Raw genomic sequence first — 20,971 nt, 5'->3', positions numbered from 1 at the left:
TCATGTCACCCGTTAGTTTAACCGGCCACTTTCATCTGGTTAGGCCCCGGCGCCCAGACAGAGAAGAGTTTCATTCAACTGTGGGTTTCATAAAATTTGTATCAAATAAAGAAGTGGCCCGTAGCACAACAAGACATGTTTTAGGCAGTTAATAAGGACTACTCTGCACAAGGGAGGGACAGGTCCTGTGGGATCCATGCCTGGTTCATCTTTATGAAGGTCAGCTTGTCCACGTTGGCTGTGGACAGGCGGCTGCGCTTGTCAGTAATGACGCCCCCTGCCGTGCTGAATACGCGTTCAGATAAAACGCTGGCCGCCGGGCAGGAAAGCACCTCCAAGGCATAACATGCTAACTCTGGCCACGTGGACAATTTCGAAACCCAGTAGTTGAATGGGGCCGAACCATCCGTCAGGATGTGGAGGGGTGTGCAGACATACTGTTCAACCATGTTAGTGAAATGCTGCCTCCTGCTAACACGTTCCGTATCAGGTGTCGGTGCAGATAGCTGTGGCGTGGAGACAAAACTTTTCCACATTTCTGCCATGTTAACCCTGCCCTCAGATGAGCTGGCCGTGACACAGCTGCGTTGGCGACCTCTTGCCACTCCTCTGCCTTCACCTTCCACCTGTTCCCCTGTGACATGTGGGAATGCTCTCAAGAGCGCCTCTATCAGCGTGCGCTTGTACTCGCGCATCTTGCGGTCGCGCTCCAGTTCAGGAATTAAAGTGGGCACATTGTCTTTATACCGGGGATCCAGCAGGGTGGCCACCCAGTAGTCTGCACACGTTAAAACGTGGGCAACTCTGCTGTCGTTGCGCAGGCATTGGAGCATATATTCGCTCATGTGGGCCAGGCTACCCATGGGTAAGGACAAGCTGTCCTCTGTGGGAGGCATATCGTCATCGTCCACCGTATCCCCCCAGCCACGCACCAGTGATGGGCCTGGGCTGCCACCCCGCTGTGAACTTGCGTCATCCTCGTCCCCCTCCACCTCCTCCTCCTCATCCTCCTCGTCCTCCAGTACAGTGCCTTGGCTGGCGACTTGTGAACCTGTCCTCTGCTGCTTAAACAAACCTCCCTCTGAGCCACTTCGAACAGACTGGCCCGAAAGTGTTAGAAACGAGCCCTCATCCTCCTCCTCCTCCTCCACCTGGGCCACCTCCTCTAACATCATTGCCCTAAGTGTTTTCTCAAGGAGACATAGAAGTGGTATTGTAACGCTGATAACAGTGTCATCGCCACTGGCCATGTTGGTGGAGTACTCGAAACAGCGCAGCAGGGCACACAGGTCTCGCATGGAGGCCCAATCATTGGTGGAGAAGTGGTGCTGTTCGGCAGTACGACTGACGCGAGCGTGCTGCAGCTGAAACTCCACTATGGCCTGCTGCTGCTCGCACAGTCTCTCCAGCATGTGCAAGGTGGAGTTCCACCGGGTGGGCACGTCGCATATGAGGCGGTGAGCGGGAAGGCCGAAGTTCCGCTGTAGCGCAGACAGGCGAGCAGCGGCAGGATGTGAACGGCGGAAGCGCGCACAGACGGCCCGCACTTTATGCAGCAGCTCTGACATGTTGGGGTAGTGGTGAATGAACCTCTGCACCACCAAGTTCAGCACATGCGCCAGGCAAGGGATGTGCGTCAAACCGGCTAGTCCCAGAGCTGCCACGAGATTTCGCCCATTATCGCATACCACCAGGCCTGGCTTGAGGCCCACCGGCAGAAACCACTCGTCGGTCTGTTGTTCAATACCCCGCCACAACTCCTTTGCGCTGTGGGGCCTGTCCCCCAAACATATGAGTTTCAGAATGGCCTGCTGACGTTTACCCCGGGCTGTGCTGAAGTTGGTGGTGAAGGTGTGTGGCTGACCGGATGAGCTGGTGGAAGCAGTGGAGGAGGAAGCCGAGTAGGAGGAGGAGGCTACAGGAGGCAGAGAATGATGCCCTGCGATCCTAGGGGGCGGAAGGACGTGCGCCAAGGAACTGTCCGCCGGGGGCCCAGCCGCCACTACATTCATCCAGTGTGCAGTTAGTGAGATATAGCGTCCCTGGCCGTGCTTACTGGTCCACGTATCTGTGGTTAGGTGGACCTTGCCACAAATGGCGTTGCGCAGTGCACACTTGATTTTATCGGACACTTGCATGTGCAGGGAAGGCACGGCTGTCTTGGAGAAGTAGTGGCGGCTGGGAACCACATACTGCGGGACAGCCATGGCCATCAGCTGTTTGAAGCTGTCTGTGTCCACCAGCCGGAATGACAGCATTTCAAAGGCCAGCAGTTTAGAAATGCTGGCGTTCAGGCCAAGGGCTCGAGGGTGACTCGGGGGGAATTTGCGCTTCCTCTCTAAGGTTTGAGATATTGAGAGCTGAACGCTGCTGTGTGATATAGTGGAGACGCTAGTTGACGGTGGCGGTGGTGGTGGTGTCGGTGGCACATCCTCTGTTTGCTGCTCGGCAGGTGGCAACATTCCTCTCGAGGCGGAAGCCGAGGCAGCAGCGGTAGAGGGAGCAGGGGGAGCCTCAGCGAGTGCCTGGTTTTTAAGGTGTGTACCCCACTGCAGTTCATGCTTTGCATGTAGATGCCTGGTCATGCAGGTTGTGCTGAGGTTCAGAACGTTAATGCCTCGCCTCAGGCTCTGATGGCAGAGCGTGCAAGTCACTCGGGTCTTGTCGGTAGGACATTGTTTAAAGAAGTGCCATGCCAGGGAACTCTTTGAAGCTGCCTTTGTGGGGCTGGGTCCCTGTTGGCGATGTCCAGTAGCAGGCGAACTCTGGGGGCGGCGGCTCGTCTGCTTTGGCCCCCTGCTCCCTCTTTGGCTTCGCTGTTGTCTCGGTCTCACCACTACCTCTTCCTCTGAACTGTGAAAGTCATCGCCACGACCTTCAGTCCATGTGGGGTCTAAGACCTCATCGTCCTCTGCATCGTCTTCCACCCAGTCTCCCTCCCTGACCTCCTCCTGTTCAGTCTGCACACTGCAAAAAGACGCGGCAGTGGGCACCTGTGTTCCGTCATCATCAGAGAGTCGGTGACTCTGCTGTGGTGGTATTCCCATGTCCTCTTCATCTGGAGACATAAGTGGTTGTGCGTCAGTGCATGGTATGTCTTCCTCCACTGGGGAAGGGCTAGGTGGACGCCCCTGGGAAACCCTGGAAGCAGAGTGTTCAAACAGAAGAAGAGACTGCTGCATAACTTGTGGCTCAGACCGTTTCCCTGATATGCTTGGGGGTGATGTGACAGACTGATGGGCTTGGTTTTCAGGTGCCACCTGTGCGCTTTCCGCAGAAGACTGGGTGGAAGACCATGTGGTGAACGTGCTGGAAGCACTGTCGGCCACCCAATCGATTAATGCCTGTACCTGCTCAGGCCTTACCATCCTAAGAGCGGCATTGGGCCCCACGAGATATTGCGGTACATTCTGCCGGCTAGTTGAGGGAGTTCGTTCCCTACTGTGTGCGCCTGGGGCCGAACGGCCACGTCCTCTACCAGCAACAGAGGCTCCACGGACACCACCACGACCGCGTCCTCGTCCCTTAATAGTATTTTTCTTCATTGTTGCGATTCAACTCACACCACAATGAAATATATTATTTTTTATAAGCAAAATCCCCTCACTGGAATACTTTCAGTCTTTTGACTGTATGGATTACAGATGGAATGACTGTTATATGTGAGTACCGCTTTCTTTGACAGATTCTAGTATGGGTACATACAGTAGGTGAACCCGATTTTGTGTCAATCTCGCCGTATTTCTCGGCGAGATTGAGCACATACGAGCCCCATCGCGGGAGCCAGCGCCGAGCTGGCTTGCCGCGATGGAGAGCAAGCGCGTCATAGAAGAGGCGGGAGATCCGACTTGGATTCCCGCCAATTCTACACGTGTGCGGCGTTTGTTATGAATCCTGAGGGGGAAGTCCCCGCCGGATTTTAAATAAAAATCCGGCCTGGGTCCCGCCCTCAGGAGCATACCGGGCCCTTAGGTCTGTTATGGGTTGTAAGGAGAGCCCCCCCTACGCCGAAAAAAACGGCGTAGGGGGTCCCCCTACAATCCATACCAGACCCGTATCCAAAGCACGCTACCCGGCCAGCCAGGAAGGGAGTGGGGACGAGCGAGCGCCCCCCCCCCCCCCCCCCTCCTGAGCCGTACCAGGCTGCATGCCCTCAACATGGGGGGGTGGGTGCTCTGGGGCAGGGGGCGCACTGCGGCCCCCCCACCTCAGAGCACCCTGTCCCCATGTTGATGAGGACAGGGCCCCTTCCCGACAACCCTGGCCGTTGGTTGTCGGGGTATGCGGGCGGGAGGCTTAACGGAATCTGGGAGCCCCCTTTAATAAGGGGGGCCCCCAGATACCGGCCCCCCACCCTAAGTGAATGAGTATGGGGTACATCGTACCCCTACCCATTCACCTGCAAGAAAAGTGGTAAAAACACAAATAAACCACACAGTGTATTAAAATATTTTATTTTTCTGCTCCGGAGGCCGCCCCCTGTCTTCTTTATTAGCTCTTTTACCAGGGGGGGCTCTTCTTCTTCCGATATCCCGACGGGTCTTCTCCGCTATCCGGGGGGGGTCTTCTCAACTCTCCGGGGTTCTCCTTCTGTCTTGTTGTCTCCTTCTGTCTTCTGTCTCCGGGGGGGGCTCTTCTTCTTCCGATATCCCGACGGGTCTTCTCCGCTATCCGGGGGGGTCTTCTCAACTCTTCGGGGTTCTCCTTCTGTCTTCTCCTTCTGTTCTTCTTCTGTCTTCTCCTTCCTTCTTGTTGTCTCGGCGCACCCCGGTTCTTCGTCTCGCGAGACTCGGCGCACCCCGATTCTTCTCTCTGTTGTTGACTCGGCGCACCCCGGTTCTCGCGAGACGAAGAATCGGGGTGCGCCGAGTCTCGCGAGACGAAGAACCGGGGTGCGCCGAGTCAACAACAGAGAGAAGAATCGGGGTGCGCCGAGTCTCGCGAGACGAAGAACCGGGGTGCGCCGAGACAACAAGAAGGAAGGAGAAGACAGAAGAAGAACAGAAGGAGAAGACAGAAGGAGAACCCCGAAGAGTTGAGAAGACCCCCCCGGATAGCGGACAAGACCCGTCGGGATATCGGAAGAAGAAGAGCCCCCCCCGGAGACAGAAGACAGAAGGAGACAACAAGACAGAAGGAGAAGACAGAAGGAGAACCCCGGAGAGTTGAGAAGACCCCCCCCGGATAGCGGAGAAGACCCGTCGGGATATCGGAAGAAGAAGAGCCCCCCCTGGTAAAAGAGCTAATAAAGAAGACAGGGGGCGGCCTCCGGAGCAGAAAAATAAAATATTTTAATACACTGTGTGGTTTATTTGTGTTTTTACCACTTTTCTTGCAGGTGAATGGGTAGGGGTACGATGTACCCCATACTCATTCACTTAGGGTGGGGGGCCGGTATCTGGGGGCCCCCCTTATTAAAGGGGGCTCCCAGATTCCGTTAAGCCTCCCGCCCGCATACCCCGACAACCAACGGCCAGGGTTGTCGGGAAGGGGCCCGGCTCAGGAGGGGGGGGGGGGCGCTCGCTCGTCCCCACTCCCTTCCTGGCTGGCCGGGTAGCGTGCTTTGGATACGGGTCTGGTATGGATTGTAGGGGGACCCCCTACGCCGTTTTTTTCGGCGTAGGGGGGGCTCTCCTTACAACCCATAACAGACCTAAGGGCCCGGTATGCTCCTGAGGGCGGGACCCAGGCCGGATTTTTATTTAAAATCCGGCGGGGACTTCCCCCTCAGGATTCATAACAAACGCCGCACACGTGTAGAATTGGCGGGAATCCAAGTCGGATCTCCCGCCTCTTCTATGACGCGCTTGCTGGGATGTGCTGTCGCTATCCCAGTGAGTGCGAGATCTCGGCACCACGTCGCCGAGTATCAGCGCGACGCTGTCGTGCTGAAAACACAATGTCACAAACACCTACTGTATATGTTTTCCCAACCCCAGCACATTAGTTTGCTAATTCCAGATGTATGAAACGCAGGCCTAACTGTATCTAGTATATTGAACGCCAGATAAACTAACTTGGCCTTTTTTAAATAAAAAAAAAATTCCCTCACTGGAATACTTTCAGTCTTTTGACTGTATGGATTACAGATGGAATGACTGTTATATGTGAGTACCGCTTTCTTTGACAGATTCTAGTATGGGTACATATATGTTTTCCCAACCCCAGCACATTAGTTTGCTAATTCCAGATGTATGAAACGCAGGCCTAACTGTATCTAGTATATTGAACGCCAGATAAACTAACTTGGCCTTTTTTAAATAAAAAAAATTCCCTCACTGGAATACTTTCAGTCTTTTGACTGTATGGATTACAGATGGAATGACTGTTATATGTGAGTACCGCTTTCTTTGACAGATTCTAGTATGGGTACATATATGTTTTCCCAACCCCAGCACATTAGTTTGCTAATTCCAGATGTATGAAACGCAGGCCTAACTGTATCTAGTATATTGAACGCCAGATAAACTAACTTGGCCTTTTTTAAATAAAAAAAAAATTCCCTCACTGGAATACTTTCAGTCTTTTGACTGTATGGATTACAGATGGAATGACTGTTATATGTGAGTACCGCTTTCTTTGACAGATTCTAGTATGGGTACATATATGTTTTCCCAACCCCAGCACATTAGTTTGCTAATTCCAGATGTATGAAACGCAGGCCTAACTGTATCTAGTATATTGAACGCCAGATAAACTAACTTGGCCTTTTTTAAATAAAAAAAATCCCCTCACTGGAATACTTTCAGTCTTTTGACTGTATGGATTACAGATGGAATGACTGTTATATGTGAGTACCGCTTTCTTTGACAGATTCTAGTATGGGTACATATATGTTTTCCCAACCCCAGCACATTAGTTTGCTAATTCCAGATGTATGAAACGCAGGCCTAACTGTATCTAGTATATTGAACGCCAGATAAACTAACTTGGCCTTTTTTAAATAAAAAAATTTCCCTCACTGGAATACTTTCAGTCTTTTGACTGTATGGATTACAGATAGAATGACTGTTATATGTGAGTACCGCTTTCTTTGACAGATTCTAGTATGGGTACATATATGTTTTCCCAACCCCAGCACATTAGTTTGCTAATTCCAGATGTATGAAACGCAGGCCTAACTGTATCTAGTATATTGAACGCCAGATAAACTAACTTGGCCTTTTTTAAATAAAAAAAAAATTCCCTCACTGGAATACTTTATGGCTTTTCACTGTATGGATTACAGGTGGACTGGTATTAGTAGGGGTGACACAAGCACACCCAAGTCCCTGATGTAGGATTTCTATGGCACAGACCACTATTACAAGTGATTAATGGACGTTGGGAGAGATTGTGCTGCAGCACTAGTCCCAAGATGGCCGCCGCCTATCAGCCCAGTAACATGTGCCACAAAATGGTCTGCACAACCTTTAAAAAAAATAGCCTTGGACTGTGCTGCTAAATCGCTATTGGTCTGAATCCTAGGTGTAGATGTCTGACTTGTTTGGAGCTTTGGAATGCACACTGTGGCAGCTTCTGCTGCAGCACTACAAGTCGCAAAATGGCGGCCGGCGGTCAGCCCAGGTACATGTGGATGGAAAAATCACTCTGGCCACTCTAAAAATAGCCAATCCCTATCAAAAAAGCAGCTCAGCTGCAGTTGTTCAGATGAATCACAGGTGGAGGAGAGAAATTTGCTTCCAGTTATTCAATTATCCCTGCCTATTCTCGCCCTAGCATCAGCTGCGTCTATCCCTGTTCTATTCACATCGGGAGTGAGCACGTCCCGACGTGCGCACAAGCTTATAAAGAGGCTGAGTCACATGCTGCACTTGGCCAATCACAGCCTTGCCAATAGTAGGCATGGCTGCGATGGCATCTTAGGGCAAGTAGTATGATGCATGTTGATTGGCTGCTTTGCAGCCTTTCAAAATGCGCCAAAATACATGCCGAACGACGAACCCGAACTTTTACGAAAAAGTTCGGGTTCGGGTCCGTGTCACGAACACCCCAAAATTCGGTACGGACCCGAACTATGCTCGAACTGTTCGCTCAACACTATTTAAGGATATTCAAATCCTAATTGGAGGAAGGGATTAGAAATTACAGCTCTTTCAAACATAGCTGCCTCTTTTTCAAGGGGCCAAAGGTAATTGGACAATTATATAATGGGGGCGTGGCTTGGCTGCCGAGTGTAATGGACGCCTGATCCAGCAGCTCCTGCATAGCAGCGACTTCTACCCAGCATTTTACCCCCAATTCTACCTGGATCAATTTGGCAAATGCCAACTCAGGCTCCTGACAAGATGGGGAAACCGAAAAGGCTACTCCCGAGGGTGAGCAGCGAAAATCTGGAGAAATACTTCGACACAGGGAAAATCCAAGATGGCGCCCGGAGCCTCGACACCGCTACAGCTCCCTCCTCATCTCCGCTGCGCGCACTATCACCCGTGCCTGTCTTAGGACATTTTGCCTCCACATCTCTTCCGACCCCTCTGGATTCCTCCCACCTCAACTCACCTCCGTTCCCCACCACTCCGGAGGACATCAGAGCAGCAGGATCTGGCCGCCCTATCACCCAAGATGGCACGCAAACACCGTCCTCTCTCCTTCCTCCAGCCCATAGAAGAGGAGACAGAGAACAGAGCTACCTAATGACACCCAGGTTAATCCGGACTCCACTCCTCCTCAAAATATGATAACCCAAGGGGAAGACTTCTTCCCTAACTACCCTGTTTCGGACAAACTAGTGTCAGAAGACACATTAAAACAAATGCTGCTAGCATTAAAATCATCTATGCAACATGATCTAGCAGCCATTATTGCTCCCCTGTCTTCCAAGCTTCACGATGTAGACTAGAGGGTGACACATATCGAGTCTAAGATGTTAGATTTCGCAGCATCCCAAAATGAAGTTATTGATGCGCATAACAGAATGGCAGACGAACTGGAAAGTATTAAACTAAAAATGGCAGATCTAGAGGATCGCTCGCGGAGAAATAATATCAAATTTCGCGGTATCCCAGAAGACATAACCAACCTTGAGCTGCCTTCATATATTCAAAAGCTTTTTCTGATTCTCCTTCCAAAGCTGTAACCCCAGGAACTTATCATTGATCGAGCCCACAGGGTAAACCAAAACACCTAGGTCCAGAAATACCTAGAGACGCGCTGGCACGCGTCCATTTCTTCCCCACGAAGGAAGCCGTGATGTTGGCAGCCAGAAAAATGGGAACTCTCCCTGCTCCTTACCATTCAATCCGAATGTACACAAACCTCTCCGCAGCCACATTGAGACAACGTCGCGATCTATTGCCTATCATGCTTTCCCTGCGCAAGCATGACATCACTTACAAATGGGGGTACCCAATAAAGTTACTTATTTCCAAAGATGGACGTTCTCATTTGGTCAGCTCCCTTGAGGAGGGGAAAGCTCTATTAAAAGGATGGCAAATTCCCATTTTTGCTCTTGAGACTAGCTCTTCTCATCCCCATACATCTCAAAAAGGATCCTAAGAGTGTTCTTTCAATGACTTTCCAGTTACCGCACTTCGACCCAGGTTCTCTCCCCTATTAATGATCCGTTTGAGGATACTACGTGGGCAAGCCGTGAAGATTTCAGGACATAGATACCTCTTCCTCCTCAACCATCCGAATTAGCTTGTAACGGACAAAATGATCTTGTAGAAGGCTTGCATAGTAAAGTATCAATTTTCGCAGATGACACTAAACTGTGTAAAGTAATTTACACTGATGAGGACAGTATACTACTACAGAGGGATCTGGATAGATTGGAGGCTTGGGCAGATAAGTGGCAGATGAGGTTTAACACTGATAAATGTAAGGTTATGCACATGGGAAGGAAAAATGCAAGTCACCCGTACATACTAAATGGTAAAACACTCGGTAACAATGACATGGAAAAGGATCTAGGAATTTTAATAAACAGCAAACTAAGCAGCAAAAACCAGTGTCAGGCAGCTGCTGCCAAGGCCAACAAGATAATGGGTTGCATCAAAAGGGGCATAGATTCCCGTGATATGAACATAGTCCTACCACTTTACAAATCGCTAGTCAGACCACACATGGAGTACTGTGTACAGTTCTGGGCTCCTGTAAACAAGGCAGACATAGCAGAGCTAGAGAGGGTTCAGAGGAGGGCAACTAAAGTAATAACTGGAATGGGGCAACTACAGTACCCTGAAAGATTATCAAAATTAGGGTTATTCACTTTAGAAAAAAGACGACTGAGGGGAGATCTAATTAATATGTATAAATATATCAGGGGTCAGTACAGAGATCTATCCCATCAGCTATTTATCCCCAGGACTGTGACTGTGACGAGGGGACATCCTCTGCGTCTGGAGGAAAGAAGGTTTGTACACAAACATAGAAGAGGATTCTTTAAGGTAAGAGCAGTGAGACTATGGAACTCTCTGCCTGAGGAGGTGGTCATGGTGAGTACAATAAAGGAATTCAAGAGGGGCCTGGATGTGTTTCTAGAGCGTAATAATATTACAGGCTATAGCTACTAGAGAGGGGTCGTTGATCCAGGGAGTTATTCTGATTGCATGATTGGAGTCGGGAAGGAATTTTTTATTCCCCTAAAGTGGAGAAAATTGGCTTCTACCTCACAGGGTTTTTTGCCTTCCTCTGGATCAACTTGCAGGATAACAGGCCGAACTGGATGGACAAATGTCTTTTTTCGGCCTTATGTAACCCTCTCATAGTTACATTCCGTTCTTGATCCGATCATCCAGGTGGTTCCAGCGTCTATTGTCAGCACTGATTACTACTTTAGCTATCATTGGTGCAATCCCCGATCTGTTCCAGTCCACCCATGTTTAAGGTTAATCCAACACTTGGCTTTGACATGGAACTTTTGCCCCTCTCCGTAGACAAAGCTTATTGTCTACTCTGGTTTCCTTTTTTTTATCTCTCCTATTGTTCTTTTAGCAAAGCATTATTATGTAATGTTCTTCAATAAGCTTATTTCCCTTCTAGGTCGCTTTGAGCACTGCAGCAGCCGTCTTCAGCACCGTAGACCGAGACGATGGGATTGAAAATCCTATCTCTCAACTCCAAGGGGTTAAATTGTCCACAGAAAAGAGCATACCTTTGAAAAGAAGCGGTCTTGTAGCGCTGATATACTTTGCATTCAGGAATCTTACTTGTTGCAGAGAGATGCATGTTGGATTAGACATCGCTTGTTCGCAACTATTATACACTCTAATAATGTTAAGAAAAGCAGAGGTGTATTCATAGCCGTTATAAATTCTGTCTCTTTTTCTTTAACTTCACAGGTTATCGATTCATGGGGCAGGTACGTGATCTTGGTATGTGTGGTGAACAATATCAATTACACTATTGTGAAAATTTACGCGCCCAATGAACACCAGGTTTCCTTCCCGCATAGAGTTATGAGGAAGGTTCACAAAGTCAAACAAGGTAAACTAATCATTTGTGTAGACTTCAACGCCATTGTAGATCCCTCTCTCGACTCAACTAACCCCTCCAGATGCTCTCCTATGGGCTTAGCAGCATTTCTTCACTCCGAAGGCCTTATAGACGTCTGGGGGGCTCAGCACTGCCAGGAGAGGGACTATATCTTCCTCTCCCTGATCCACTTATCCTACTCTAGGATTGACATGTTCCTAGTGGACCAAACAACCTTGTTCCATACATTGAGCTCCTCCATTGGTATGTTCAAATGGTCAGACCACGCCCCTATCTTACTGCAATTGGCAGAACAATTCCAATCCTCTCCCCCTCCAGTATGGAGGAACAACCCATTCCTCCTATCTCACCCTAAACATAAACCCGAAATTACCAGAGCCTTACAGGAATATTTTCAACTGAATGCAGACTCCGTCCCAGACCTATATATATTCTGGCAGACCCATAAAGCGTACATAAGAGGTACTTTAATAAAACTGAATCATATAGAAAAGAGAAACCGGAAAAAAGAATTACGTAGCTTCTACATTAGACAAAATTTCAACTCTAGTAGCTAGAAACAAACAACAACTTTCGATAGAGACAATGAATGACCTGCGCACTAAAAGGGATTAAACTGATGTATCTCCTCAATAAGGATTTCAATAAGACACTTTTGCACACTAAGGCTAGATATTACGCACAGGGAAATAAAACAGGAAAACTTTTAGCTTCTAAACTCAAAAACCAGCAGGCAAAATCCAGAATTCCCTTATTACTACACCCTACAACTAAAGCAAAAATTATAGACCCGCGATATATAGCGGAACAATTTCACCTTTACTATAAAGACCTATATAATCTTTTGGATAGTTCATCCCTACCAGCTGACTACGATTCCCTAGTCCAAAATTTCTTAGATAGAGCCAAGTTACCCCGGCTCTCTAAAGAACAATTGATCCTGTTCAATGCCCCAACTCGAGAACCCGAACTGAATAAACTAATCTTATCTCTCCCCTTAGGTAAATCCCCAGGCTATCAAATGAATATTACAGACATTATTACACTACCTTAGCCCCCTTTCTTTTTTCTATGTTCCAAAACACGATGTCTGGTTCCCTCTTCCCATCAGATATGCTGATGGCCCTGATTGTCACATTACCTAAACCGGGCAAGTCTTCTGACTCTTCCCCAAATTTTAGACCAATTTCCCTCTTGAACGCTGATATTAAAATTTTAGCTAAATTGATTGCCTCTAGGCTAATTTCAATCCTTCCTCACCTAACAAGAGATGATAAATCTGGTTTAGTGAAAGGCAGACAGGCATCTGACAACACTAGACGCTTGTTCAACATCTCTAATGTTGCCGAGTTACGTAGCACGACTATGGTTGCAGTTACCCTAGACGCGGAAAAGGCGTTTGATCGCCTCCATTGGCATTACGCCTTTTCTGTTCTTGAAACAATGGGCTTTTTTGGTCCCATTATTCATGCAATTCGTGGACTATATTCGGATCCAATACCAAAAATTTTTGTCAACGGCGTACTATGAAATAGCTTTCAGATCACTAATGGATCCTGTCAAGGATGCCCCCTTTCTCCCCTACTATTTATTCTAGCCTTAGAACCTTTGGCACAACATATCCGCCTTTCTCCTGATATAGAAGGCATACAAATAGGAACAATATCACTTGTCATATTTCTCTATGCAGATGATATTATCCTTACAGTTACTAACCCTACTTACTCATTACATCACGCATTCTTAATCAAATCTCATTATGGCTTTCCTACTACAAAATAAAAAATTCCAAATCTCAAGCCCTTCCTATTAATATCTCAAAAGCGGAATTGAGAGCCCTAAAAAATATGTTTCCACTAGATTGGCAAACCTCACACCTTCCATATTTGGGAATTAAGCTAACCTATCTTTGTTCACTCGCATAACAACTCAACTATGCACCCCTTCTCTCAATAATGTCAAAAGACTTTGCAAACTTTAATATGCAGGAGATCTCATCGGTCGGTAGAATAGCATCATTTCAAATGATGACTTTGCCTAAGTTGATATATTTGTCCTGCGCAATACCAATCCCGGTACCAGAATTATTTTCCTTTCATCAAAGATTACTTTAATACCATAAGCCTCTCCTTTATAAGAGAGTGGTGGAAGACCTCCTCAGAAAAAACATGGCTCAAAATGGAATCCCAATTAACGCCAGAAGGTTCACTGAAGGATCTCCTCTGTTTATCCCTATTGAAACCTAGAGGTGTTGATCATCCTTTGACTATAGTGAAACACGCCATCACATTATGGTCCAGATTTCACTCATCCCAGGGTAAAGCAAACCTTAATATTTTACCACATATATCGATGTCTACCCTGGGCAGGTTTATAAGTGATATCGACCTTTCCACCTGGACAGCGGCTGGTGTTTTATCAACCGCTCAACCAGTGGATAACTTAGAAATGATTTCCTTTGATCGGCTTTGCCAGGTGTACCACCTACCTACTTCTCAATTCCTTTCTTACATGAGAGTATGCCACTGCCTCAGCACTCTTCTCCTCACCCCTCCCAAATCCCAGCCAGATACCATTAAGATCTTTCATACTCCATCCTTATTCAGACAACTTACCACTCATCATAATTTTATACAATATCATGAACGATAAATCCAAATTTATCAAATCTCCCCCATTACTGAAATGGGAAAGCGAATTACGACTAACGTTTTCAGAGGAGAGATGGGCTTAGGCAGTCCGCTTTATTAAGTCTACATTTAAATGTGTTACACACTACGAAACTGGGACTAAAACCCTACTTAGATGGTACTTTGCCCCTAACTGCCTAAGCCTCATATACCCAGGAGCATCTGCTTGCTGTTGGCGGGAGTGTGGCAACACCGGATCTCTCCTTCACATTCTCTGGTCATGTCCAAAACTCACTTCATATTGGCGATCGATCTTTGAATTTATTACGCATATTACTGGATTCCGGGCGTCCCCATCATCCGCCTTAGCACTTCTGTTCCTCCACATTGATGATTTTCCCTATGATTACAGGCGCATTACAGGGCATATTTTACTTAGCGCTAAATTAGTAATCACTAGACATTGGAAAGAAGTGGGCCCACCGGCTCTCTCGGAGGTGATTCATACTCTGAACGCCATGTGCAGATATGAGAAGCTCCTCCCAGATTCAGTGTTGAACTCGACCCTAAGAGATAAAACTTGGTCCCCTTGGATGTTGTATCCTCATTACAAGCCATGAATAAACAACACTCATAAGCTCGGTCAGGCTGCTGTGCTGCTCAATAGACCCTTCATTTGTCTCCCTTTTATTTTTAGTTCATACCTATATTTTAGTTCCTATTAACGGAACACAAGTTCAATGTTACTTCGATTATTGCTTTGCATCTTGAGTAATTGTCATTTCTTTGAGGCTTACTGAGGGTCCTGTGCCTCACTCTCACTTACACTGTTTATGGTGTTATACCAGTCTTCTTCTCTTCAACACGTTTGTGCTGTGAGTTGGATACTGTATGATATTATATGCTTTATTACAAAATCAATAAAAATGATTATTCAAAAAATATATTTTATGGGCTATTACCTTGTTAATCTATCATTAATTAATCAGGTAAAGGTCTGGAGTTGATTCCAGGTGTGGCATTTGCATTTGGAAGCTGTTGCTGTGAACCCTAAACATATGGTCAAAGGAGCTCTGAATGGAAGTGAAACAGAACATCATTAGGCTGAAAAAAAGAAGAAATCCATCAGAGAGATAGTGAAAATATTAGGAGTGGACAAATCAACAGTTTGGTACATTCTGGTAAAAAAAAAAAAAGAGCACACTGGTGAGCCCAGGACGTCCAAGGAAGTCAACAGTGGTAGATTCTCACAGATTCCGTTCCTTGATGAAGAATAACCCTTTACAACATCCAGCCAAGTGAAGAACACTCTTCAGTAAGTAGGTGTATCAATATCTAAGTACACCAAAAATAGAAAACTTCATGTGAGAAATTACAGAGGGTTTCCCAAAAGGTGCAAGCATTAATCGGCCTTTAAAAAAAAGATTTGAATTTGCCAAAAAACATCCAAAGAAGCCACCCAGTTCTGGAACAGCATTCTTTGGACAGATGAAACTAAGATTAACCTGTACCAGAATAATTGGAAGAAGAAAGTATGGAGAAGGCTTTGAATGGTCCTGATCCAAAGCACACCACATCTTCTGTAAAATATGGTGGTGGCAATATGTTGGCATGGGCATATATGGCTTCCAATGGCACTGGGTCACTAGTGTTTATTGATGATGTGACTTAAGACAGAAGCACCCGGATGCATTCTGAGGTATACAGGGATATACTTTCTGCTCTGCTCAGATTTAACCAAATCCAGCAAGTTTGAATGGACGGCGTTTGATTAGACCCAAAACATACTACGAAAGCAACTTAGGAGTTTTTAAAAACAAAGAAGTGGAATATTCTGCAATGGCTAAGTTAATCACCAGATCTCAACCTGATCAATCATGCATTTCACTTGCTTATGAGTGACAAAACGTAAGACAGAAAGACCCACAAACAAGCAGCAACTAAAGACAGCTGCAGTAAAGGCCTGGCAAATAGGGTTGAGCGATTTTTGGACCCCAGACCCAAACCCAAACTTTTCAGTAAAAGTGATTTAATGGCGCTTTTTGAAAGGCTGCAGGACAGCCAATCAACAAGCGTTTAACTCATGTGCCCTTAGAATCCATCACAGCCATGCCTACTAATGGCATGGCTGTGATTGGCCAGTGCAGCATGTGACCCAGCCTCTATATAAGCTGGAGTCACTCTGCTTTTACTAGTGTAGAGATAGGATGCTGCTGCTGTGAGGGAGAGAATTGGAAAGAATCTATCTGTTATCAGAACTTGTTGTTAACTCTGCGATCTACAGTGATTTTTTTGTGGGGGTGCAATGCAACATTTTTGTAACCTGCCCTGAGCCCAGTGACACAAAAAGATAAGTTTTACCCATCTGTTAGGTGGGCGTCGGCGACCATTTTGTGCAAGTTCAGTGCACCAGCACTGCATATGTGCCAGGGACAATAATTTAATCCTGTTCTTTTAGTTCAGTGGGCAACATATACCCATTTTTTAAGTGCACCTGCACTGCATATGTGCCAGGCGAAGGGAAAATAATATAGGGAATCCGTCTGTGAATTCAGGGACCCAGGGGGTGACATATTCACATTTGTTTCTATAAAGTACAATCTAAGTAAATCCATCTGTTAGATTCTGTGGGGGCAATTTTTTTATTTTTTTGCTAAAAAGTACATTTGCGCCCAGCACTGCATTTGTGATAGTGAAAGAAAATCAGTTGAATCCATCTGTTTAATTGTTGGTGAAAAAAAAATATCATTTTTTTTTCTCCATAAAGTACCTTTGCGGCCTGCACTGCAAATCTGATAGTGAAATAGAATCAGTAAATCCATCTCTTTCACTGTGGGGAAATAAAATAATATTTTTTTTTTTGCCAGACAGTACCTTTGCGGCCTTTGCTGCATTTGTGACAGTCCAATACAAGCGTTAATTACTGCTGTTATATTCTGGTTTTAAAAAAACACCCATTTTGTGCAAGATACTACCTTTGCGGCCTTTGCTGCATTTGTGACAGTCCAATACAAGCGTTAATTACTGCTGTTATATTCTGGTTTTAAAAAAACACCCATTTTGTGCAAGATACTACATTTGTGGCCTTTGCTACATTTGTGACAGTCCAATACAAGCGTTAATTACTGCTGTTATATTCTGGTTTTAAAAAAACACCCATTTTGTGCAAGACACTACATTTGCGGCCTTTGATGCATTTCTGACAGTCCAATACAAGCGTTAGATACTGCTGTTATATTCTCGTTTTAAAAAAACACCCATTTTGTGCAAGATACTACATTTGCGGCCTTTGCTGCATTTGTGACAGTCCAATACTAGCGTTAAATACTGCAATTATATTCTGGTTTTAAAAAAACACCCATTTTGTGCAAGACACTACATTTGCGGCCTTTGCTGCATTTCTGACAGTCCAATACAGCCTTTAAATACTGCAATTATATTCTGGTTTTAAAAAAACACCCATTTTGTGCAAGATACTACATTTGCGGCCTTTGCTGCATTTCTGACAGTCCAAAACAGCCTTTAAATACTGCTGTTATATTCTGGTTTTAATAAAACACCTATTTTGGGCAAGATACTACATTTGCGGCCTTTGCTCCATTTGTGACAGTCCAATACAAGCGGTAGATACTGCTGTTATATTCTCGTTTTAAAAAAACACCCATTTTGTGCAAGATTCTACATTTGCGGTCTTTCCTGCATTTTTGACAGTCCAATACAAGCGTTAAATACTGCTGTTATATTCTGGTTTAAAAAAAACACCCATTTTGTGCAAGATACTACATTTGCGGCCTTTGCTGCATTTCTGACAGTCCAATACAGCCTTTAAATACTGCTGTTATATTGTGGTTTTAAAAAAACACCCTTTTTGTGTAAGATACTACATTTGCGGCCTTTGCTGCATTTCTGACAGTCCAATACAGCCTTCTAATGCCTCATGCACACGACGGAAAGCAGAAAACGGAAGCCGTCCGTGTGCCTTCCGCAATTTGCGGAACAGAACGGGCAGCCCATTGTAGACATGCCTATTCTTGTCCGCAAAACGGACAAGAATAGGACATGCTATATTTTTTTGCGGGGCCTCGGAACGGAGCAACTCTGTGTGCTGTCTGCATCTTTTGCGGTCCCATTGAAGTGAATAGGTCCGCACCCGAGCCGCAAAAAGTGCGGCTCGGATGCGGACCCGAAAAACGGTCGTGTGTATGATGCCTAATACTGCTGTTATATATATATTTTTTTAAAACACCCATTTTGTGCTAGATACTACATTTGCGGCCTTTGTTGCATTTCTGACAGTTCAATACAACCAGTCAATTTTGCTGTTACATTGTTAATTGACAAATTCAAATTTTTTGTGACCGTGAAGTAATTGGATAAAATTTGCTGTTCACACTGTTGTGTTACCTCAATAAATGTTTCCTCTTTATGACACCGGTACTGCCTTATTGTCAGTGAACTTAATTGTTGACTATTGGCGGTTACATTGTCGCCTGACATAAACCATCTGTTAGTTTGGTTAGTGAACGCAAAAAATTAGGAGAGCGTCAAATAAGGGACGTGGCCCTGGTTGTGGCGGTGTTGATGGAGCTCCTGTTGCAGGGAGAGGACGTGCTTGATCTGTGCCAGCTACACGCACAAGTAAAACACCTTCCTCAGGTGTGAGTAGGCGATAGAACCTTCAGCGTTATTTGGCAGGGCCGAATGCAGCTTTACAAATGGTAAGGCCAGAACAAGTACAGCCGATAGTAGATTGGGTGGCAGACAGTGCCTCCAGTTCCTTCACATTGTCTCCCACCCAGACACTTGCTGAAAGATCAGAGTTGGCACCTGCAGCCCATGGCCATCAGTCTTTCACCTCACTCCCTTGCAAATCAGCCAAGCAGTCTGAGCCCCAAGTCATGCAGCAGTCTCTTCTGCTTTTTGATGACTCTGCTAGCAGGGTTTCCCAGGGGACATCCACATAGCCCTGCCCCAGAAGTGGAAGAGATTGAGTGTACGGATGCCCAACCACTTATGTTTCAGGATGAGTACATGGGAGGACCACCACAGCACATCTCAGATGATGACGAAACACAGGTGCCAACTGCTGTGGCTTTCTGCAGTGTGCAGACCGACAAGGAGGGAAGGGGTGAAGACTGGGTGGAAGATGATGTGGAGGACGATGAGGTTCTCGACCCCACATGGAATCAAGGTCATGCGAGTGACCAGTTAAGTTCGGAGGAAGAGGCAGTGGTCGCACAGAGCCACCAGCACAGCTAAAGAAGGAGCAGGGTGCAAAATCTCCTAGACAGTATGCCTGCTACTGCCCACAGCAGCAAGGGACCAAGCACACCAAAGCCACCTCCAAGGAGTTCCCTGGTGTGGCAGTTCTTCAGACAATGTGCTGACGAAAAGACACCAAGACACGAGTGGTTTGCACGCTGTGCAATCAGAGCCTGAAGCGAGGCATACACGTTCTAAACCTGAGCACAACCTGCATGACCAGGCATCTAAGTGCAAAGCACAAGCTGCAGTGGAGTAGACACCTCAAAAACAAAGGTCTCTGGCTCCTCCTTCTTCCTCTTCTGCTGCAGTCTCGGCCTCTTCATCCCCCTCTAGAGTGAGAGTGGCACCTGCCTCCCCGCAAAAAGAGGATGTGCCAGCAACGCCACCACCTGGGTCACCAAGCATCTCCACAATGTCCCATGGAAGCGTTCAGCTGTCTATCTTCCAAACACTGGAGCGAAAGAGGAAGTACCCCCCTACCCACTCGCGATACCTGGCCATGAATGCCAGCATTTCAAAATTTCTGGCCTTTGAAATGCTGTCATTCCGTCTAGTGGAGACGGAGAGCTTTAAAAGCCTTATGGCGGTGGCTGTCCCACAGTACATCATGCACAGTCGCCATTACTTTTCCAGGCGAGCCATCCCTTCCTTGCACAAGTGGCGGACAAAATCAGGTGTTCACTGCGCAACGCCATCTGTGGCAAGGTCCACCTAACTACGGATACGTTGACCAGTCAGCACGGTCAGGAACGTTATATCTCCCTAACAGCACAATGGGTAAATGCAGTGGCGGCTGGGCCTGAGGCTGATAGCAGTTTGGCGCATGTTCTTCCACCACTGAGGATTGCAGGGCGTTTCTCTTTGCCTCCTGTTGCTTCCTCCTCCTACTCCACTTTCTCATCCTCTACCACCTCCTCATCCGGTCAGCATAACACCTTCACCACCAACTTCAGCACAGCCAGGGGTAAATGACAGCAGGCAGTTTTAAAACTTATCTGTTTGGGGGAGCTGTGGACGGGCATGGAACAACAGACCGATGAGTGGTTGGTGCCAGTGAACCTCAAGCCCGGGCTGGTCGTGTGCGATAATGGGCGAAATCTCCTAGCAGCTCTGGGACTAGCCGTTTTTACGCATATCCCTTGCCTGGAGCATGTGCTGAATTTGGTGGTGCAGAGGTTCCTGAAATATTACCCCAATATGTCAGAGCTGCTGCAGAAAGTGCGGGCCGTCTGTGCGTGCTTTCGGTCTTCTTACCCTGCTGCTGCTCGCCTGTCAGCGCTGCAGCGTAACTTCGGCCTTCCCGCTCACCGCCTCATATGCGACGTGCCCACAAGGTGGAACTCCACCTTGCACATGCTGACCAGACTGTGTAAGCAGCAGCAGGCGATAGTGGAGTTGATATGGAACGTCTTAGCAGGAGGCAGAATTTTAGCAACATGGTGGAGCAGTATGTGTGCACACGCCTACACGTACTGACTGATGGGTCTGTCCCCTTCAACTTCTGGGTCTCCAAATTGGGCACATGGCCTGAGCTTGTCCTTTATGCCTTGGAGGTGCTGGCCTGCCCTGCAGCCAGTGTATTGTCTGTACACAAACAAGCGCAGCCTCCTGTCCACAGCCAATGTGGACAAGCTCAC

This window comes from Bufo bufo, chromosome 1 (genome assembly GCF_905171765.1).
Source record: "Bufo bufo chromosome 1, aBufBuf1.1, whole genome shotgun sequence".
In the NCBI taxonomy this organism is placed as follows: domain Eukaryota; kingdom Metazoa; phylum Chordata; class Amphibia; order Anura; family Bufonidae; genus Bufo; species Bufo bufo.
This window is presented reverse-complemented; position numbering follows the sequence as displayed.